This window comes from Diabrotica undecimpunctata, chromosome 2 (genome assembly GCF_040954645.1).
Source record: "Diabrotica undecimpunctata isolate CICGRU chromosome 2, icDiaUnde3, whole genome shotgun sequence".
Taxonomy (NCBI): Eukaryota; Metazoa; Arthropoda; class Insecta; order Coleoptera; family Chrysomelidae; genus Diabrotica; species Diabrotica undecimpunctata.
Genome location: NC_092804.1, coordinates 138,145,163 through 138,168,859, shown reverse-complemented (window position 1 = coordinate 138,168,859; position 23,697 = coordinate 138,145,163). Strand labels below are relative to the sequence as shown.

Genomic DNA, 23,697 nt, shown 5'->3' with positions numbered 1-23,697 from the left:
TGTAATAAAAAATATTTACAATATTTTTTTATTTACAAAAATACTTACAATAATATAAATACATAACATACACAATTATTTTAACACATAAATATTATTTTGAATTGTGATAACAATAGATTATCAAAAATGATGTTCAAAAATGATGATAAAAACTTATGGCTTCTATCTGAATACATATAATTGTAAATAGAAAAACTTTCGACATCAACTGATGTAACTGGGTATTTTTTAAATTTACTATAATAGATGGTTCTAAATTAAGTGGTTCGGAAAATGTCCCAGCTAGTACTTGAACCACTTTAGAAAGAACCTGGTAACCACTATTTTTCCCATGGTTACTTTAAATTTTTGAAAAATTTCCTTTCCAATAGTACTTTTAAGGTTTTGACACAATGACTCAAATTGTTTTATTAAAACTGTACTCTCTAACCATGATAATTTGGAGGATTCTAATTAAGTTATAGTTTTCTGATAAAATCTATAATTTGATTTTATGAATGACAGTTGCTGTTGGAGGATGTCATTTTGGAAGGCTTGCTTAGCTTCCAATAAAGATTGGATAAGAGACAATAGATGAATCACGAAATACAAGAATAGGTGGGTCGAGAGAACATAGTTAGAGCAATAAAAGCACAAAGAGCTAGATGGTATGGTTATAATGAGAAGAGATGAGAGCAATCTGTTAAGAGTTATACGGGAATGAATACCACCAGGTAAAAGAACCAGAGGCAGACCTAAACTGAGATGGAGACAATAAGTGGAAGAAGACTTAAGGGGTATGAAAACTAAAAATAGATAAAAGAAAAATCAAAGAGAGACAAAAATGGAGAAAAGTAGTGGAAACAGCGAAGTCACACCAGAAACTGTAAAAATTAACCCAGAATGGACTGATCCCCTACACAAAAAGGATCTGCATCGGGAGCGTATAGCTTGTATATATATACTTCTAAAAATTATTAGTTTTCTGCTAAGAAGTTTTTAATTATAGATGAGTTTTTCACCAGGGATTTTCATGAATGTCATTCGGAGCTTATCGCAGTTAAAACGTTTATCCAACAACAAGCACAACTTGGGTTAAATTCCGTTTATTCTAGGAGGAAGCGTGCTAGCTGCATATAAAAAATAAAATCAATACTTAGGGAGTATATTTATAATTAACCAGTAAATAAAACATTTATCCATTGTTTAACTGCCAAATGGTAGACATTATACTAACTGCGGGGTGTCCAGTTGTATTACAGACGTAGCCTCTTTTATCGGATTAACCACATCGAGAGTTATAGACGGGAAATGGTTATTAATAACACAGCCCAACAAAAAAAAATTGTCTTGCTGTGCTGATTCCAAAAATACAAACCTTTTCTTTGTATCAGCTCAAGTTTTCGACATATAACATACTCATCAAATACTTAAATATTCTTATATTTCTGTATATTCCACTACTATAACTGCAATATGTTTATAAACCAACTTAACAAATTCTAATACAAATACATACTAATGACTTCTAAATAAAGTGTACTTTTTGGAAATGCCCATAATGCCTATGTAGTGTGCAAAACTTGTCTGGAAAACTTGCGACAGTGGACGAAAGGACAACGAAAATGTTTAAAGTTTGGTGTACCAATGGTATGGAGGGAACCAAAAAATTATTTTGACGATGGTTATTTCTGTCTTGTAAATATAAAGGGCATTAATTGTAACAATCGACATACGTGGACATATCCTAACCTGGATTCAGCAATAAGACCAATTCCACATCAGCTTGAACAGATACCCATTCCAATATTTAGCTGTCTACATCCGTTACAAGACGACAGTGATTTTGAAGAGGAGTCAACACGTCCTGAACTCTTTACTCAGAAAGAGCTAAGTGATCTTATCAGAGATTTAAACCTTCCAAAGGATTTTTCCGAGTTGCTTGCCTCCAGACTAAAGCAAAAGAATCTTCTTCACCCAGACACCAAACTACCGTAATAGAGAAAAAGATCTTTTGCCTTTTTTTCTCAGCAAAACAATATGTTTTTTTTGTAATAATATTAAAAGACTGTTAGACAAAATGGGTGTATCGGAATATACACCAGATCACTGGCGTCTTTTTATCGACAGTTCCAAATGAAGTTTAAAGTGTGTCCTTTTACATATTGGCAACAAATATCGAAGTATAACAATTGGACATTCTTCAAAAATGAAAGAAGAATATAAAACAATTTCGCTGGTGCTAAAAACATCAAGTATGACCAACATCAGTGGGCGATCTGTGTTGATTTTAAGATGGTGAACTTTCTCCTGGGACAACAAGGTGGCTATACAAAATATCCTTGTTTTCTATGTCTTTGGGATAGCAGGGCTAAGGACCAACACTGTAGTAGAAGAAAATGGAGTCCCAGAGATGCTTTAGTTCAAGGAGAAGCTAATGTAGTTAACGAAGCATTGGTCGACCGAGAGAAAATAATATTACCTTCGTTACATATTAAACTAGGGCTGATGAAACAATTTGTAAAGGCCCTAGACCAGAATCGTTTTTGTTTTTATTACTTGTCCAGCAAATTCCCTGCACTTAGTAAAGAAAAATTAAAAGCTGGAATATTTGATGGGCCTCAGATACAACAATTTATAAAAGATTCGCATTTTACAGAATCGATGACTGAAATTGAATGTAATGCATGGTGCTCTTTTTTGAAAGTTTTGCAAAATTTTCTTGGAAACAATAAATCGGAAAATTGCCGGGATATAGTGGAAGAAATGCTCAACAATTTTAACAAATACGGTTGTCATATGAGTATTAAAATTCATTACCTCTACAGCCACTTAGACCGTTTCCCAGAAAATCTTGGTGACCTTAGTGAGGAACAAGGGGAACGCTTCCACCAAGATATCAAAACGATGGAAGAGAGGTATCAGAGGAGATGGGACACTCACATGATGGCGAATTACTGCTGGAGTCTTCAAAGGGACCGTCCTTTTAAAGCCTTTGCAAGAAAATCATATAAAAGAAAGTTTTTAGGTGACGCTGAATAGCAGATTTGTGCTGCGATGTTGGTTAGGTTAAGTTGTAAAATAGTACGGTATCCTTTTTTCCTAGGATTAAGAAAACAACCCCGAAGGTGGATGAATCAAAATCTTGGTAAACTGCATAAGGATGTAGAAGTTAAGAGTACACCACGATATTAAAGATCCCTATGGATATCCCTAGTATAATCACCATGGTGTCAAAAACCAACAACGGAGTTGTAATGCTATTAACGTCACATGTTTGTTATTTTTCTTTAAATTATTATTTTATTTCAGTGTCTTTACTTCGTAACTTTCTCTTTTATTTTACACTTAATATAAAAATAAGTGGGCCCCTAACACTTTGTTCAACGAAATATCCTATTTAATCATTATTTTTCATTATTAGTGTTCATTTATTTTAGTTGCATTTCCTGTATACGACTCCAGTCTGTTCTATGTCGTAGACATAGAACATATCAAATTTTTATGTTCCACTCCACTCGACAAGTATATTTGTCAGTGGGCAACACTGTTTTACGTTTTAAAAAGTTTTTCTTCAATGCAGAAGGAGTGATTGCTTTTTGTAATATTTTCCGTGTATTTAAGCTGGATTTTCATTCTAAAATTAATTTATATATGAACTATTTTTTGGAATGATTACATTTCATAATTCTAGTTAAAAATTTTTTTATATCTCTCTTTTTACAATTCCCTATGTGACTTATCCTTAACCAACCACCATATTTTATTTTTCAGTGGATTATTCCCTTATACAGTTAGAATTATTAATATATTTTAACTAATTAATTTAATTATAAATATATTCACTTAATTCTTACCAATTCGCTATTTTCTATTGAATATTTTCTTACAATTTGTAATTTTTTTGTAATCTTCCTATGGCAAGAAAATATTTAAAAAGTTATGATGTTGCAAACACGAGGTTTATTGTTTTGGGTTTTTTGCCCTTATTAATTTGTTCTTGTTCACCTTGGTAAGACATATCGAAACCACATAAGTGGAACTTCCTGAGCCTCGTTAAGGACTTTCCAAAGCATATGGTCGACCATATGATAATCTGCAGCTGCTATTTAGAACTCAGTGACCACCTGAAGATACATACAAGTATCTAGATTCAGCTACATCTGAAGCCAAAAATTACATTCTACAATCCTGTCTAACTACTTGTAGACAACAATATTTTCCATATGTCTCATTTTAAAATTTTTGAAGAGATTTTCGTTATTTGTCCTTTATATTATATACTTACTTAGCTTTAAATATTACTTAGACTTTATGCTATAAGTCTTTGTACTCGTTAGAAGTAAATTACGTACTTGTTTAAAGTATATTTAAATTTGTTTTTATTTAAATAATGATTAAACAATTTTAGTTGTTTGGGCACGTTTAGACAGACTAAAATTCGTTAGGAAATCTTTCCCTGAGTTATACTCTAAATTGTTAATATTTAGTCATTTATAATTACTTTATTTTAAGTACTATAGTTAAATAAGTTGAAATTATATTTTAAACAGGATTAATTACGTATACAATTAATGAATCCGGTCCTAAGCCAGGATAAAAGAGGAGTGTTAATAAGCCAGGTTAGCATCCTACGCGTTGTAAAAGAAAACAAGGCGAAAAGAACAGATATAAAGCCTCGGAACCAGACGGAACCTAAGATGACGAACTGCGCAAAGAAAAGGAAAACGAAGGGCAAAAATAAGACCACAATCAGATTAGTAACATGAAACATTACTTCTTTCAACCACAAAGAACAAGAGATAGTAGAAAAAGTGATAAACAAAAACATAGACATTTGTTTATTCCAAGAAACCAAGAAGAAAGGTAAAGACCAAAAGATTATAACCAATAATTTGTAGCATACAGTGGAGTGAAACACAAAAAACAAGCACGAGCAGCAGGCGTAGGATAACCATAAAATTTTAATGTCAACATGAAAAACTGCCAGTACATCTCGAAAAGTATAATACCAATGAACATCACAATGGACTATCAAAAATTAAATGTCATATCTATCTATAGCTCCGAGGACTGCAAATTTATGGAGGAACCATCAGTTGGTCTGTGTCGTTTTAACTGACCAGAACTACGTATTCAAGTCGAGCAAAGACACATAATGCTCTTTAAGTATTAAAATCTTTATTCATTAACATCGACCTAGGGTCGCATTAGAATTTAAAGTTTTAAACATGTAAAACCATATATTGATGTTACCGCCACTACTTAAGTGTTAACTTCCAGTATAAAAAGAAGGCACTGGGATGATCTGAACTAGATCGAAAACGTGACGTTATGCATCTGTCAATTTTGGACACCACTTTTAAAAAGTTTTAAATTAAATATTTTATACCAAGATACAAATTTGAAGTGATTTGCTTCTGTATAAGTTTTTAAAATTAAAAACAACATTAAAGAAGCAGCAACAGAAGCTCTATAAAAACGCAAAGTCATACTGAACAAAAGAAACAACAACTATACACCATGGTTCAGAAAAGAAATAGAGGTGAAATGTAAAGAGAAAGGAGAGGCCTACACGAAGTATAAAACATCAAATACTCCAAAATCCCGAGACACCTATAGAGGAATACGAAATAAAACAAAGCACTTGGTAAGAAGAACAAAAAATGAACACTGGTAATAGTTTATAAAAAGAATAGACAGCGACTTCTACGGTACACAAAAACCAATATGGAGATTTATAAGAAAACAATGGAAATAATTAGCAGAATTAAAGGAATACAATAACGTACCTAAATTAAGACACGAAACAGAAATCACATTTCAAGTCGAGGTAGCCATAAATTCCCTTAAGATGCCAGAACTTATACAAAAACTAATATTGCACTCCAATATACCAGACGCATGGAAACACAGCATAATAATAACAATGTTCAAGAAAGGATATAAAGATGATCCCAACAATTATTATAAAGTTATAAATCTACTGAACACCGCAGTTGAGTTTACCACAAAAGTCTTATCCAACAAAATCAATAAAATAACAACTTTATCGAATGAACAACAAGGATTCAGATCCAAAAGACCCAGCGTAGACGCCTTATTTGTACTAAGACAAATCACAGAAGAGGCCATCGAGTACAATAAACTAGCATATCTATATTTTACACACCTGACAAAGGCTTTCGATTGGATCCAAGTCAAAGATGTCTTACACCTACTGTAATAAAGAAACATACAAATCAATATTATACAAACCATCGAAAACATATATGAAAACATGGTTACAGAATGGGGACCAAAGAAATCTAAATATTATGTTATGCAGACGATGCCGCATTAATTGCCGAGACAGAAGACGAGCCACAAAGATTAATACACGTATTCAATACAACAGCCAAGAAATACAATATTACAATATCACCAGAAAAAATCAAATTTATGACAACATCCAAATACCCACTACGATGTAAAATCAAAATTTTTAGGAAAATAATAAAACAGGAAGCAAGGTTTAGATATCTGGAAATAGATATAACTAGTTACGGAGATGTTGAAGAAGAAGTACGACAACAAAGCTGAAAAGCAAGTAAAGCGGCGGGATTTCTTAATGACACAATCTGGAAGAACAAGCACCTAACAAAAGACACAAAAACAAGAATCCATAAATCAGCAATTAGACCTGTATTAACATACACGGCAGAGACAAGACAGGACACATTTAAAAAGAGACGACTACTAGAAACAACAGAGATAAAAATACTCGGAGGAATATTAGGGAAAGGTTCGTTGGATAGCAAGAGAAGCAAAAAACCAAAAGATGATCATGCAATATAGAAGACATAAATGGATAAGTGACAAAACGGAAACAGGAGTGGAACAAAGATATTAGTAGCATAGCATAGGATAGTACGACTAGCATGAGATAAAACACCAAATGGACGAATAAGTATTGGAAGACCAAGAAAAAGATGGTGCGATAATTTAAACAATTTAGGAGTCTAATATTGAAGATAAAACAGGCTTTAAAGCCTACATACAAGAAGGAAAAAGAAGAAGAAGGTATGTCAGTTAGTGTAGTATGGTAGACTATAGTCGGGTAGTGTATACGATACTAGAAATGTATAAGAGCCCAATCGTCTGTTGAAAACTAAAGAATATAAGTGTGTATGACTTTTTTGTAGCAATGATTTTGGCTAATTCATTTTAGTAACAAATACTCAAGAAATAATTCGGCTAATTTTAATTCTACGTGTAATGACACTTTTACGTATATTAAAAAATCTAAATATAACATAATTAATTATCATAAATGTGAATCATAATATCTTAATAAATTCATTGCAGTTTACTATCATGACGTAAATATACACTATCACTAAATTTTAACATAATTAGTGTAAAAATATTTCGACGGCAGACATATAAATTGTGGCTTCTTCATTATCATTACTCACTTTAAATCGTTAATAATCTCAAGATGAAACTGGCATTTTATATTACACTAGTTCTTGGTGAGTATTAAAATAGTATTTGTTTAAAAACATATACTAAAGTGGGACTTTATATTTAACTCTAGACTTATTTTGACATATTATATCTAACTTAATTTTTAATTTAAAATATGTTTCGAGGCGTATGTTTTCAAAACGATGGAATAATTTTAACACGTTTTAAATACAATAATACAGAAAGCTCATAGTGGAATATTATGCCCAATAGCGCAAATTATATGTTAAACGGGTCTAATTTTTGTTGGATGAAATCTAGTTGTTTTTTTTTTCGAAATATTAACCTCCCTTTAAATGTTAACATAGGGATTTTCGTTTATTACTGTTTTAGTTATTATCTTTCTATACAATAAAGAGCAAAATAACAAGAGGTAATAGAAATGGTGGGTCGTCTGAACTTCTTCGTTCTCCATAATAATTTATCTTTATAAATCTTTAAATGGACCTCCTATACGCCGAGATGCAAAATCAAGTTATTCACCAGAATTGACATCATGTAGGCAGAAAGGATTTCCTCCTGTGGGAATCCCTTAGATTTTTTGACTAGAATATCCTCTCCTTATAGATCGGTTAGAATCAGCCTATTTTCCAGCATTGCTTTGATCCAATTGCATACGGTATCGGAATATTTCTCTTGATGAAGCTGCTTCATAAAGAGAATTTGGTAGTGCATTACTGAATGCGCCTTTTATATTTAGAAAGGCGGTTAAAGCAATATCTTTTTTATTAAATACTTTATTAAGAGCTGTTTCTGTTGATTTTTCTTCTTTATATGTCTGATGGTTGCCATTGAAAGGATGATTCCTCACTGGCTCTTCCTAAATATGTCTATAGAGTTTTTTTTTAATTGTTTTCAACAGACTTGTCTTGTGTATGTACACTACCCTTACAGTTATCCAAATCTTTAGTATATAATCTAGTGCTATGCTAGATATAAAAATTTTTGTTTGGATGGACAATAGGATGTTTAATACTTTCCCTAGTAGGGCAGGAAATATTCCATCCTCACCTGAAGATTTAAATGAAGAAAAGTTGTTTCCAGTGGACAGTTTATTGCAGAGAATTTCCAGTTTGATTTCCTAGGTCTTTTAGGTCTTTCTACGTTTTTAGTCTAAATATGGTCGACAATAATTGTTAAACCTGGGAACCTGGTTCTGTAATAAGAGCGGTTAGTTTTTAAAAATGTTAATAAGAAAAATTTATAACCATTTGACAAAAAGAAGTTTTTACTTCATTTTAAGTTATTTTAATCTTAAATAAAGTGGTCTTATAACAGGTTCTTGCCATCGCAACAAGCTTGGTGGATATAATATCAGTTGTTGGTATTATATTTTTTTCTTATTCTTTGTAAGCCAAATTCCTTAAACATTTAGCAATCACAATATTAAGAGGTTTTTTAGCATCCGATCTTGTTTTTCTCTATTTAACACCAATCTTTAGAATGTCGCGCATTTTGCAGATTTTTGTAAACTTTTTCTTTATATACACAGAGAGACACTTTCAAAAAACAAATAACAAAAAAATACTACAGTTATAACGACCATATCAAAACAACGAAATTTCAACACAACTCAAAATTGAAGCAATACACATCTATAAACAACCTCGTTGCAAAGATGACAACTAAACAAAACACTTTCATATTAGTATATTTAAAATTATTAGACGATAAATATTAAGCAAGAGAAACTAAACTATTTTTCTGCTTTTAAGGACAAAAAACCAAGTTCATTTCGGAACCAAATTCAAAATTATTCTACACATTATTTTTGAAGCATTATTTGGTTAAACTATGCTATGGACTAAATGTGGTATTTGTTTGAATTTGCCGACGGACGATACATAGATCTAGACAATTCTATATCTCGGTGAACTTAACTTACGTTGCATTCAAAAGCTCCTGTTTTGACACACACTGAAGTTGCTTGTGTGGATTTTATTTTATATTTTACCTTTTTATAATGTTGAAGCATATGGCCCTTGCAAGATTGTCTACAGTATAAATGGTTTAGAAAAATTTAAATTGACATAAAAAAATTATTTAATTAAAGAAACATTTTATAAATCAACGGGAGCAAAATCAAATATCAACAGTAGATTTAGTATTAATAAAGTCAACATTTATTTACCATTATTTATGTATAACTAATTTATGTTCTAGGACTAGTTGCATCTGGAATATATCAAGTACAAGCTGGCAAAGGTTCTCATCCCGTCCATCAAGTAACTCATAAACCTACATAAAAACTACATATATGTATGTATTTAAGACTTAGACCCTAACTGTTCCCCAAAACGTAAATATTTTACAAATTTAAAACATTATGTAATCCAATAACTATGTTAATAAATGAGTTTAACCTAAAATGTATTATCAATAAATAAATTTGTATAAAATAGTGAAACTAAAAACTATATTTTGCAATGCAGCAAATATTGCAAATTACCTAAAATTCAAAAGTCTCCAAATTACCTACCTTAATGTATAGGCTGAAAGCCAGTGAAAGGTTTATTGTGTGTTTTTTTTTAATAAATGGTCGAATTCCGAGGATTTCCTAGTTTTCGAAAAAAAAATTGAGATAATTGCCAAGTCTGTGCGTTTTACAATTTTAATAGCAAATCAAACGATAAATGGACTGACTCGGAGAATCCACAATATGCATTCCACAACATACTAATTTATCTAGGCAAGAACCATTCCCGAGCTGATTTTAAAATGGTTGCCCATTCCAGATTGATACCAAATTGCTTATACAATTCCGCAGAAATTTGATGCTCTAACAACAAGTGATATTCTTTGAACAAAAACAGATTACCATGTGTTAGCTAGTTTGAGAATGAGAGTTTACTGAATAGAAGAAAGTATTATAAAATTCACAAGGAAACTAAATTCCTGTAGCTGGGTGTATAGCATGTATCATAAAAAATATATTTAAAAATTTCTTTATAAAAGGTATAATATTAAAAAAACTCTCTCAGGCAACATCACAGAACGTTTTCTTAATATCTATTCCATTATCAGTGCTATCCTAAAAAGTATAACCACTTTAATTAAATCAAACTTAAAAGTTAAAATTGTTTGACCAAGGTAATTACAAAAGTGTGGTTAATATTTACTGGATCTACATGTTTAGAAAGTTTACATGAGTAAAAACTCTTTAAATGTTGTATGATTAACTTTGAGTTACATTTTTGATAACTAAAATTTAGGACGTTTAAGTTACAATAGGAATTGAAGACATGGCTACGTAAGACTCAAATGAGGTTGCTAGTCCTTAGACGAAGTGTCTGTGAGGACTTATTAATAGCACCTGATTAAAATGACATATTAGAACGGAAAGTCTGAAGAAAGCAGTGAATGTAACGGGAGGTATGTGTCTACATGTGACAGTAGCTAACCATATGTGAAACTAAATATGTTAAAATTTGATTGATAATGACAGTAGAAACCATCAATATGTTTTAATTTAAAGTATGATCTGAGAGTTTGTTGAAAATTTGTAAATTGGGTATTATTGTAGGTGTGGACTAAATGTTTAATACAAGTTATGAATATGGATAGGCAATCAACTACACAGATACCTAAATTCATTGGTGGAGAACTAAAGATTTTTATAAAAGACCCTATATATTTTTCTCAACATTTGGTACCTGGAATATGGAAAGCAAATATATGTGCAGGAAGTCGAGTTTTTTTAATTTAGTTATTACACGGTAAAATGTTAATTGATTTATTTTAGTTTGTTATTGATATGGAAGGTAAACAAAGTAAATGTTAAAATGAATTGCTGCTATATTACTTAACTTATCACTTAAGTAGCAAAGGTCCTACATGTTAACAAACAACATTTGGTACATGAAAAATATAAGGTGTGTAAGTTAAAGGTTTATGAACATAAGGTGGATGGAGAGAGTTAATTTCAAAAGAATTGTGTGTTAACATAATATGGGGAACCAACAAACCTAATGGGTGTATGGGTGTAGGGTGGCTCTGTTTGGCTCAAGTTACAATATGTAATGTTTTATTGTTAATGTAAGAAGAGACTAGGCTGGAAAAGAGATTGAGATCTCCAGAGGTCCGAAACCATAACCTAAGGAGAGCATGTGTGGATAAGGATTATATACACATACGAGATTGTCGTGGCGCACGGAGTGAATGTGCCGTCACTTCTCTTTCAAATAGATGAGGGAACATTTAAAGATAAAACCTTTAAATGATATAATACTTAGCCAAATAAAACTGTAGTATGTGTGGTGTGCGGAAAAAGTTATCATATTTTCTGTGACATTAAAAGCAAGTTAAAATGTTCTAATATATGTGACACGCGTATGGTGTGTTGTGAAAAACAATCTGATTTTACTGAACCCACGAATCTATTGCAGTTAGAAAATAAAATGCTAAAGCAATTATTGGAGAAAAAAGAAAATAAGTATAAATTACTGTTAAATAATAATGAACTTTTAAAATCTTATTATTATTTGCTTCAAGACAAAGTCGATTTATTGAAAACGGGGTTAAAAAACTATCACAGCAAAGATAAAAATAAAATACCAAATAAACTTTATGACCCATAAAATAAAAACATTGAAAATAAATATAAACAACCAATTCAATCAGATGTCGACAACATCATGTGCAGGATTTGAGTGATTTTACAACAGTGCATTATAAGTAGACTTAGAAAAATATGCAAATAAAAAAGTATGAAATATGCGCATAACTATGCAGTATTTTATGCAAAAATATGCAGTATGTTATGCAAAATATTCATATTTATCTAGAAAATATGCATGTAATAAAAAATATTCACAATATTTTTTTATTTACAAAAATACTTACAATAATATAAATACATAACATATACAATTATTTTAACACATAAATATTATTTTGAATTGTGATAACAATAGATTATCAAAAATGATGTTCAAAAATGATGATAAAAACTTATGGCTTCTATCTGAATACATATAATTGTAAATAGAAAAACTTTCGACATCAACTGATGTAACTGGGTATTTTTTTAATATACTATAATAGATGGTTCTAAATTAAGTGGTTCGGAAAATGTCCCAGCTAGTACTTGAACCACTTTAGAAAGAACCTGGTAACCACTATTTTTCCCATGGTTATTTTAAATTTTTGAAAAATTTCCTTTCCAATAGTACTTTTAAGGTTTTGACACAATGACTCAAATTGTTTTATTAAAACTGTCAACACGTCCTGAACTCTTTACTCAGGAAGAGCTAAAAGATCTTATCAGAGATTTAAACCTTCCAAAGGATTCTTCCGAGTTGCTTGCCTCCAGACTAAAGCAAAAGAATCTTCTTCACCCAGACACCAAAATTACATACTACCGTAATAGAGAAAAAGATGTTTTGCCTTTTTTTCTCAGCAAAATGATATTTTTTTTGTAATAATATTAAAGGACTGTTAGACAAAATGGGTATATCGGAATATACACCAGATCACTGGCGTCTTTTTATGGACAGTTCCAAATGAAGTTTAAAGTGTGTCCTTTTACATAATGGCAACAAATATCGAAGTATACCAATTGGACATTCTTCAAAAGTGAAAGAAGAATATAAAACAATTTAGCTGGTGCTAAAAAACATCAAGTATGACCAACATCAGTGGGCATCTGTGGTGATTTTGAGATGGTGAACTTTCTCCTGGGACAACAAGGTGGCTATACAAAATATCCTTGTTTCCTGAGTCTATGGGATAGCAGGGCTAAGGACCAACACTGGAGTAGAAGAAAATAGAGCCCCAGAGATGCTTTAGTTCAAGGAGAAGCTAATGTAGTTAACGAAGCATTTGTCGACCGAGAGAGAATACTATTACCTCCGTTACATATTAAACTAGGGCTGACGAAACAATTTGTAAAGGCCCTAGACCAGAATCGTTCTTGTTTTGAATACTTGTCCAGCAAATTCCCTGCACTTAGTAAAGAAAAATTGAAAGCTGGAATATTTGATGGGCCTCAGATACGACAACTTATAAAAGATTCGCATTTTACAGAATCGATTACTGAAATTGAATGTAATGCATTGTGCTCTTTTTTGAAAGTTTTGCAAAATTTTCTTGGAAACAATAAATCGGAAAATTACCAGGATATAGTGGAAGAAATGCTCAACAATTTTAACAAAGACGGTTGTCATATGAGTAGTAAAATTCATTACCTCTACAGCCACTTAGACCGTTTCCCAGAAAATCTTGGTGACCTTAGTGAGAAACAAGGGGAACGCTTCCACCAAGATATCAAAACGATGGAAAAGAGGTATCAGCGGAGATGGGACACTCACATGATGGCGAATTACTGCTGGAGTCTTCAAAGAGACCGTTCTTTTAAAGCCTTTGCAAGAAAATCATATAAAAGGAAGTTTTTAGGTGACGCTGAATAGCAGATTTGTGCTGCGATGTTGGTTAGGTTAGATGAAAAGTTAAGTTTTTTTGGCAGATATGTGTAATGATTTTTGTAAGTACATTATTGAACAATAAATATCTTACTTTTTATTAGTTTTTTGTTTATTTAATTGGTAGCAGCACTACATATATGTAGCTAGTGCTGCGTTAAATTACCCTATATGTTAGAAATGTGATCTGTTGTATTTCCTGAAAACGATCTGATGGAGCAAATCTGGTGGCATTTTTGGATTCAGCAGACTCAAATTACCTAGAAACAGTAAAAAAAATTCCGGCAGCAAACTGTGTGTTTACCAGTGTAACTGGTCCTTTTAAGACACCTAACTTTCACGTAAGGCTCCACGTGCCACACCCTGGGCAACTGTATTGATCTTCAGGCTAATCTTAGTGAAAGTGGATAAATGTGGGAAAAATTTCACTAAGCAATTAATGGTATGAGAAGTACCTTACTTACTGACCAACGGCTTTGGTCGGATAAGTTGTAAAGTAGTAGGGCATCCTTTTTTCCTAGGATTAAAAAAACAACCCCGAAGGTGGATGAATCAAGATCTTGGTTAACTGCATAAGGATGTAGAAGTTAAGGGGAAACCACAATATTAAAGATCCCTATGGATATCCCTAGTACAATCACCATGGTGTCAAAAACCAACAACGGCGTTGTAATGCTATTAACGTCACATGTTTGTTATTTTTCTTTAAATTATTATTTTATTTCAATATCTTTACTTCGTAACTTTCTCTTTAATTTTACACTTAATATAAAAATAAGTGGGCCCTTAACTTGTAACCTCGGAAACCTTTTTTGGATGGTGCTAGAAAGGTCACCAATGGAGACACTGCGGACGGCAGCCAGATGGTTGGTGGAGAGCGAGTCGTGGGTTCGAAACTAGCTTTTGAAACCAGGAATGAACAAAAAGATAGAGGGTAAAATTACCAAAGATAAGATAAGATAGGGAACTGGGCGCCACTTAATTTTTTTTTGGTTTAAGGAGAAAATTAAGAAACCTTAGAAAAGAAAAGAGATAAGGAAAGATATTTAGGTTCAGAGATCAAACCCAACAAAAGATATCACAGTTAATTATTGAATAAATTTGGTCAACAGTCTACATAAACAAAAAATAAATATATAAGGTATTACACTTACTTACCTACGAAACTTAATAAGCCTGATCTTTCTACTGGTCAAAGGTATAGTTATATTTAAAGGAAAAAAGCAAATATATCAGGGAACGTTGCTAGGAGTCGACAAATAAAATACATACATGAAACAATATCAATATATTAAACAACAACAACATTATGACGCTGCTGGATGCAACACAAGTAATAAAAATACACCAACAACTATAAAATGGTGGTATACATAATAAAAATAGGCAGAAATATAATTAGAAAATATCTTTACAAAGATATAAGTATAACACAAGCATGCACAAATAAAGTTTTAGCGTATCTCGAGATATTATAGCAAATAAAATTGAATACAAATTATAACAAACACAAAAGATAACAAAAATTAATAAAATTTAAATTTACAAAAATACAAAAAAGTTTACTGACGTGAAAACATAAAAATTTAACCAAACCGCACTTGGTTAAGTCGATTATTTGGTTCGTAACAAAAAAAAATAGAATGTTCTTTAATTGACTGCAAAATTCAGTAGCTACTCTCAATTACATTTGACGACATGTATGAACGTTCGATACGTCCAGATAATGGGAGATGATATGATGCTATACCATGTTACTTGCCCAGATAGGTGGAGATATTAAAATTATGTCACTTACAGTAATTATTCCTGACGACTGCTGCTTTAATTCACTGAAGTTAATACTGTACTGGTATTAAACACTGAATTTATTTACCCTTGAAGGTGCTTTACAACTATACTTAAACTAATATAGTGTAAGATAAAAAAAAATTCTAATAAGCAAGTGTATACACACTTATAAAGAAAATGCACAGAGACGGTAAGGTAGCAGATACGATATTGTGAACTAAGCGTCTTAACTCGACGGATGCCCACCGATAAGTCGTTTTCTCTACGAGTGCCCACCGAGAAGTAACTTGGTTCCTCTAAAATTTTACCAAGCTACCCAAGAAAAGGTGAGGGTATCTTCCCCCCAAAAATGATAGGCCAGCTGTATGTATTTCTGAGAAGGTAAAAAGTTCTAATTAACATTGAACATAACGGTATACTTCTACCTACAAACGTGATGAAACATCAAATCTCCTAGATTAGGTTTTTCCCGAAAAACATTATAATGGGCGTTCGACGACAATTACCGAATTTATGACAAAGGACCCGGAAAAGGATTAACTAAGGATTCGCCAGACCGGCGTCATTAAATAAATACTTAGGTAGATTCTTCAGTCATATTTCAACAAAAATTTCTGATCGTAAACACGACCATCAGCGTATCATCCACATGGGTAAAAGGAATTAAAATTAATTTAATGTTAATTAAAAAAATGTTACAAACTCTTTGTTCAACGAAATATCCTATTTAATCATTATTTTTCATTGTTATTGTTCATTTATTTTAGTTGTATTTCCTGTATACGACTCCAGTCTGTTCTATGTCGTAGACATAGAACATATCAAATTTTTATGCTCCACTCCAGTCGACAAGTATATTTGTCAGTGGGCAACACTGTTCTGTCTTTTTAAGTTTTAAAAAGTTTTACTTCAACGCAGAAGTAGTGATTGCTTTTTGTAATATTTTTCGTGTATTTAAGCTGGATTTTCATTCTAAAATTAATTTATATATGAAATATTTTTTAGGATGATTACATTTCATAATTCTAGTTAAAATTTTTTTTATATCTCTCTTTTTACAATTCCCTATAAGCCACATCCTTAACCAACCACCATATTTTATTTTTCAGTGGATTATTCCCTTATACAGTTAGAATTTGTAATATATTTTAACTTATTAATTTAATTATAAATATATTCACTTAATTCTTACCAATTCGCTATTTTCTATTTAATATTTTCTTACAATTTGTAATTTTTTTGTAATCTTCCTATGGCAAGAAAATATTTAAAAATGTATGATGTTGCAAACACGAGGTTTATTGTTTTAGGTTTTTTGCCCTTATTAATTTGTTCTTGTTCACCTTGGTAAGACATATCGAAACCACATAAGTGGAACTTCCTATATTTTAAACAGGATTAATTACGTATACAATTAATGAATTCGGTCCTAAGCCAGGATAAAAGAGGAGTGTTAATAAGCCAGGTTAGCATCCTACGCGTTGTAAAAGAAAACAAGGCGAAAAGAACAAATATAAAGCCTCGGAACCAGACGGAACCTAAGATGACGAACCGCGCAAAGAAAAGGAAAACGAAGTGCAACAATAAGACCAAAATCAGATTAGTAACATGAAACATTACTTCTTTCAACCACAAAGAACAAGAGATAATAGAAAAAGTAATTAACAAAAACATAGACATTTGTTTATTCCAAGAAACCAAGAAGAAAGGTAAGGACCAAAAGATTATAACCAATATTTTGTAGCATACAGTGGAGTGAAACAAGAAAAAAACGAGCACGAGCAGCAGGCGTAGGATAACCATAAAAAATTTAAAGACAACATGAAAAACTGCCATTATATCTCGAAAAGTATAATACCAATGACCATCACAATGGACTACCAAAAATTAAATGTCATATCTATCTATAGCTCCGAGGACTGCAAACTTATGGAGGAACCATTAGTTGGTCTGTGTCATTTTAACTGACCAGAATGCGACCTAGGGTCGCATTAGAATTTAAAGTTTTAAACATGTAAAACCATATATTGATGTTACCGCCACTATTTAAGTGTTAACTTCCAGTATAAAAAGAAGGCACTGGGATGATCTGAACTAGATCTAAAACGTGACGTTATGCATCTGTCAATTTTGGACACCACTTTTAAAAAGTTTTAAATTAAATATTTCATACCAAGTTACAAATTTGAAGTGATTTGCTTCTGTATAAGTTTTTAAAATTAAAAACAACATTAAAAAAGCAGCAACAGAAGCTCTAAAAAAACGCAAAGTCATACTGAACAAAAGAAATAACAACTATACACCATGGTTCAGAAAAGAAATAGAAGTGAAATGTAAAGAGAAAGGAGAGGCCCACACGAAGTATAAAACATCAAATACTCCAAAATCCCGAGACACCTATAGAAGAATACGAAATAAAACAAAGCACTTGGTAAGAAGAACAAAAAATGAACACTGGTAATAGTTTATAAAAAGAATAGACAGCGACTTCTACGGTACACAAAAACCAATATGGAGATTTATAAGAAAACAATGGAAATAATTAGCAGAATTAAAGGAATACAATAACGTACCTAAATTAAGACACGAAACAGAAATTACATTTCAAGTCGAGGTAGCCATAAATTCCCTTAAGATGCCAGAACTTATACAAAAACTAATATTGCACTCCAATATACCAGACGCATGGAAACACAGCATAATAATAACAATGTTCAAGAAAGGAGACAAAGAAGATCCCAACAATTATTATAAAGTTATAAATCTAATGAACACCGCAGTTGAGTTTACCACAAAAGTCTTAACCAAGAAAATCAATAAAATAACAACTTTATCGAATGAACAACAAGGATTCAGATCCAACAGACCCAGCGTAGACGCCTTATTTGTACTAAGACAAATCACAGAAAAGGCCATCGAGTACAATAAACTAGCATATCTATATTTTATACACCTGACAAAGGCTTTCGATTGGATCCAAGTAGAAGATGTCTTACACCTACTGTAATAAAGAAACATACAAATCAATATTATACAAACCATCGAAAACATATATGGAAACATGGTTACAGAATGGGGAACAAAGAAATCTAAATATTATGTCATGCAGACGATGCCGCATTAATTGCCGAGACAGAAGACGAGCCACAAAGATTAATACACGTATTCAATACAACAGCCAAGAAATACAATATTACAAAATCAGCAGAAAAAACCAAATTTATGACAACATCCAAATACCCACTACGATGTAAAATCAAAATTTTTAGGAAAATAATAAAACAGGAAGCAAGGTTTAGATATCTGGAAATAGATATAACTAGTTACGGAGATGTTGAAGAAGAAGTACGACAACAAAGCTGAAAAGCAAGTAAAGCGGCGGGATTTCTTAATGACACAATCTGGAAGAACAAGCACCTAACAAAAGACACAAAAACAAGAATCTATAAATCAGCAATTAGACCTGTATTAACATACACGGCAGAGACAAGACAGGACACATTTAAAAAGAGACGACTACTAGAAACAACAGAGATAAAAATACTCGGAGGAATATTAGGGAAAGGTTCGTTGGATAGCAAGAGAAGCAAAAAACCAAAAGATGATCATGCAATATAGAAGACATAAATGGATGAGTGACAAAACGGAAACAGGAGTGGAACAAAGATATTAGTAGCATAGCATAGGATAGTACGAATAGCATGAGATAAAACACCAAATGGACGAATAAGTATTGGAAGACCAAGAAAAAGATGGTGCGATAATTTAAACAATTTAGGAGTCTAATATTGAAGATAAAACAGGCTTTAAAGCCTACATACAAGAAGGAAAAAGAAGAAGAAGATATGTCAGTTAGTGTAGTATGATAGACTATAGTCGGGTAGTGTATACGATACTAGAAATGTATAAGAGCGCAATCGTTTGTTGAAAACTAAAGAATATAAGTGTGTATGACTTTTTTGTAGCAATGATTTTGGCTAATTCATTTTAGTAACAAATACTCACGAAATAATTCGGCTAATTTTAATTCTACGTGTAATGACACTTTTACGTATAATAAAAAATCTAAATATAACATAATTAATTATCATAAATGTGAATCATAATATCTTAATAAATTCATTGCAGATACTATCATGACGTAAATATACACATCACTAAATTTTAACATAATTAGTGTAAAAATATTTCGACGGCAGACATATAAATTGTGGCTTCTTCATTATCATTACTCACTTTAAATCGTTAATAATCTCAAGATGAAACTGGCATTTTATATTACACTAGTTCTTGGTGAGTATTAAAATAGTATTTGTTTAAAAACATATACTAAAGTGGGACTTTATATTTAACTCTAGACTTATTTTGACATATTATATCTAACTTAATTTTTAATTTAAAATATGTTTCGAGGCGTATGTTTTCAAAACGATGGAATAATTTTAACACGTTTTAAATACAATAATACAGATAGCTTATAGTGGAATATTATGCCCAATAGCGCAAATTTTATGTTCAACTGGTCTAATTTTTGTTGGATGAAATCTAATTTTTTTTTTTTTTCGAAATATTACCCTCCCTTTAAATGTTAACATAGGGATTTTCGTTTATTACTCTTTTAATTATTATCTTTCTATACAATAAAGAGCAAAATAACAAGAGGTAAAAGAAATGGTGGGACGTCTGAACTTCTTCGTTCTCCATAATAATTTATCTTTATAAATCTTTAAATGGACCTCCTATACGCCGAGATGCAAAATCAAGTTATTCACCAGAAGTGACATCATGTAGGCAGAAAGGATTTCCTCCTGTGGGAATCCCTTAGATTTTTTGACTAGAATATCCTCTCCTTATAGATCGGTTAGAATCAGCCTATTTTCCAGCATTGCTTTGATCCAATTGCATACGGTATCGGAATATTCCTCTTGATGAAGCTGCTTCATTAAGAGAATTTAGTAGTGCATTACTGAATGCGCCTTTTATATTCAGAAAGGCGGTTAAAGCAATATCTTTTTTATTAAATAGTTTATTAAGAGCTGTTTCTGTTGATTTTTCTTCTTAATATGTCTGATGGTTGCCATTGAAAGGATGATTCCTCACTGGCTCTTCATAAATATGTCTATAGAGTTTTTTTTAATTGTTTTCAACAGACTTGTCTTGTGTATGTACACTACCCTTACAGTTATCCAAATCTTTAGTATATAATCTAGTGCTATGCTAGATATAAAAATTTTTGTTTGGATGGACAATAGGATGTTTAATACTTTCCCTAGTAGGGCAGGAAATATTCTATCCTCACCTGAAGATTTAAATAAAGAAAAGTTATTTCCAGTGGAAAGTTAATTGCAGAGAATTCCCAGTTTGATTTCCTAGGTCTTTTAGGTCATTCTACGTTTTTAGTCTAAATATGGTCGTCAATAATTGTTAAACCTGGGAACCTGGTTCTGTAATAAGAGCGGTTAGTTTTTAAAAATGTTAATAATAGAACTTCATACCATTTGACAAAAAGAAGTTTTTACTTCATTTTAAGTTATTTTAATCTTAAATAAAGTGGTCTTATGACAGGTTCTTTCCATCGCAACAAGCTTGGTGGATATAATATCAGTTGTTGGTATTATATTTTTTTCTTATTCCTTGTAAGCCAAATTCCTTAAACATTTAGCAATCACAATATTAAGAGGTTTTTTAGCATCCGATCTTGTTTTTCTCTATTTAACACCAATCTTTAGAATGTTGCGCATTTTGCAGATTTTTGTAAACATTTTCTTTATATACACAGATAGACACTTTCAAAAAACAAATAACAAAAAAATACTACAGTTATAACGACCATATCAAAACAACGAAATTTCAACACAACTCAAAATCGAAGCAATACACATCTATAAATAACCTCGTTGCAAAGATGACAACTAAACAAAACACTTTCATATTAGTACATTTAAAATTATTAGACGATAAATATTAAGCAAGAGAAACTAAACTATTTTTCTGCTTTTAAGGACAAAAAAGCAAGTTCATTTCGGAACCAAATTCAAAATTATTCTACACATTATTTTTGAAGCATTATTTGGTTAAACTATGCTATGGACTAAATGTGGTATTTGTTTGAATTTGCCGACGGACGATATATAGATCTAGACAATTCTATATCTCGGTGAAGTTAACTTACGTTGCATTCAAAGGCTCCTGTTTTGACACACACTGAAGTTGCTTGTGTGGATTTTATCTTATATTTTACCTTCTTATAATGTTGAAGCATATGGCCCTTGCAAGATTGTCTACAGTATAATTGGTTTAGAAAAATTTAAATTGACATAAAAAAATTATTTAATTAAAGAAACAGTTTATAAATCAACGGGAGCAAAATCAAATATCAACAGTAGATTTATTATTAATAAAGTCAACATTTATTTACCATTATTTATGTATAACTAATTTATGTTCTAGGACTAGTTGCATCTGGAATATATCAAGTACAAGCTGGCAAAGGTTCTCATCCCGTCCATCAAGTAACTCATAAACCTACATAAAAACTACATATATGTATGTATTTAAGACTTAGACCCTAACTGTTCCCCAAAACGTAAATATTTTACAAATTTAAAACATTATGTAATCCAATAACTATGTTAATAAATGAGTTTAACCTAAAATGTATTATCAATAAATAAATTTGTATAAAATAGTAAAACTAAAAACTATATTTTGCAATGCAGCAAATATTGCAAATTACCTAAAATCCAAAAGTCTAGAAATTACCTACCTTAATGTATAGGCTGAAAGCCAGTGAAAGGTTTATTGTGTGTTTTTTTTTATTAAATGGTCGAATTCCGAGGATTTCCTAGTTTTCGAAAAAAAATTGAGATAATTGCCAAGTCTGTGCTTTTTACAATTTTAATAGCAACTCAAACGATAAATGGACTGACTCGGAGAATCCACAATATGCATTCCACAACATACTAATTTATCTAGGCAAGAACCATTCCCGAGCTGATTTTAAAATGGTTGCCCATTCCAGATTGATACCAAATTGCTTATACAATTCCGCAGAAATTTGATGCTCTAACAACAAGTGATATTCTTTGAACAAAAACATGTTACCATGTGTTAGCTAGTTTGAGAATGAGAGTTTACTGAATAGAAGAAAGTATTATAAAATTCACAAGGAAACTAAATTCCTGTAGCTGGGTGTATAGCATGTATCACAAAAAATATATATAAAAATTTCTTTATAAAAGGTATAATATTAAAAAAACTATCAGGCAACATCACAGAACGTTTTCTTAATATCTATTCCATTATCAGTGCTATCCTAAAAAGTATAACCACTTTAATTAAATCAAACTTAAAAGTTAAAATTGTTTGACCAAGGTAATTACAAAAGTGTGGTTAATATTTACTGGATCTACATATTTAGAAAGTTTACATGGGTAAAAACTCTTTAAATGTTGTATGAATAACTTTGAGTTACATTTTTGATAAATAAAATTTAGGACGTTTAAGTTACAATAGGAATTAAAGACATGGCTACGTAAGACTCAGTATGAGGTTGCTAGTCCTTAGACGAAGTGTCTGTGAGGACTTATTAATAGCACCTGATTAAAATGATATATTAGAACGGAAAGTCTGAAAAAAGCAGTGAATGTAACGGGAGGTATGTGTCTACATGAGACAGTAGCTAACCATATGTGAAACTAAATATGTTAAAATTTGATTGATAATGACAGTAGAAACCATCAATATGTTTTAATTTAAAGTATGATCTGAAAGTTGGTTGAAAATTTGAAAATTGGGTATTATTGTAGGTGTGGACTAAATGTTTAATACAAGTTATGAATATAGATAGGCAATCAACCACACAGATATCTAAATTCATTGGTGGAGAACTAAAGATTTTTATAAAAGACCCTATATATTTTTCTCAACATTTGGTACCTGGAATATGGAAAGCAAATATATGTGCAGGAAGTCTAGTTTTTTTTTAATTTAGTTA

General features: G+C 31.3%; 2 long non-coding RNA genes across 2 annotated transcripts; both read left to right on the top strand.

Annotated features, from left to right (window-relative positions):
- The first annotated feature begins 7,360 nt into the window (after window positions 1-7,360).
- Window positions 7,361-9,860, top strand: LOC140433474 (uncharacterized). Its single transcript, XR_011949984.1, has 2 exons — window positions 7,361-7,496; window positions 9,655-9,860. It is a non-coding gene; the product is annotated as an uncharacterized lncRNA (long non-coding RNA).
- A 9,905-nt stretch (window positions 9,861-19,765) lies between these two features.
- Window positions 19,766-22,357, top strand: LOC140433473 (uncharacterized). Its single transcript, XR_011949983.1, has 2 exons — window positions 19,766-19,994; window positions 22,152-22,357. It is a non-coding gene; the product is annotated as an uncharacterized lncRNA (long non-coding RNA).
- Window positions 22,358-23,697: the final 1,340 nt, after the last annotated feature.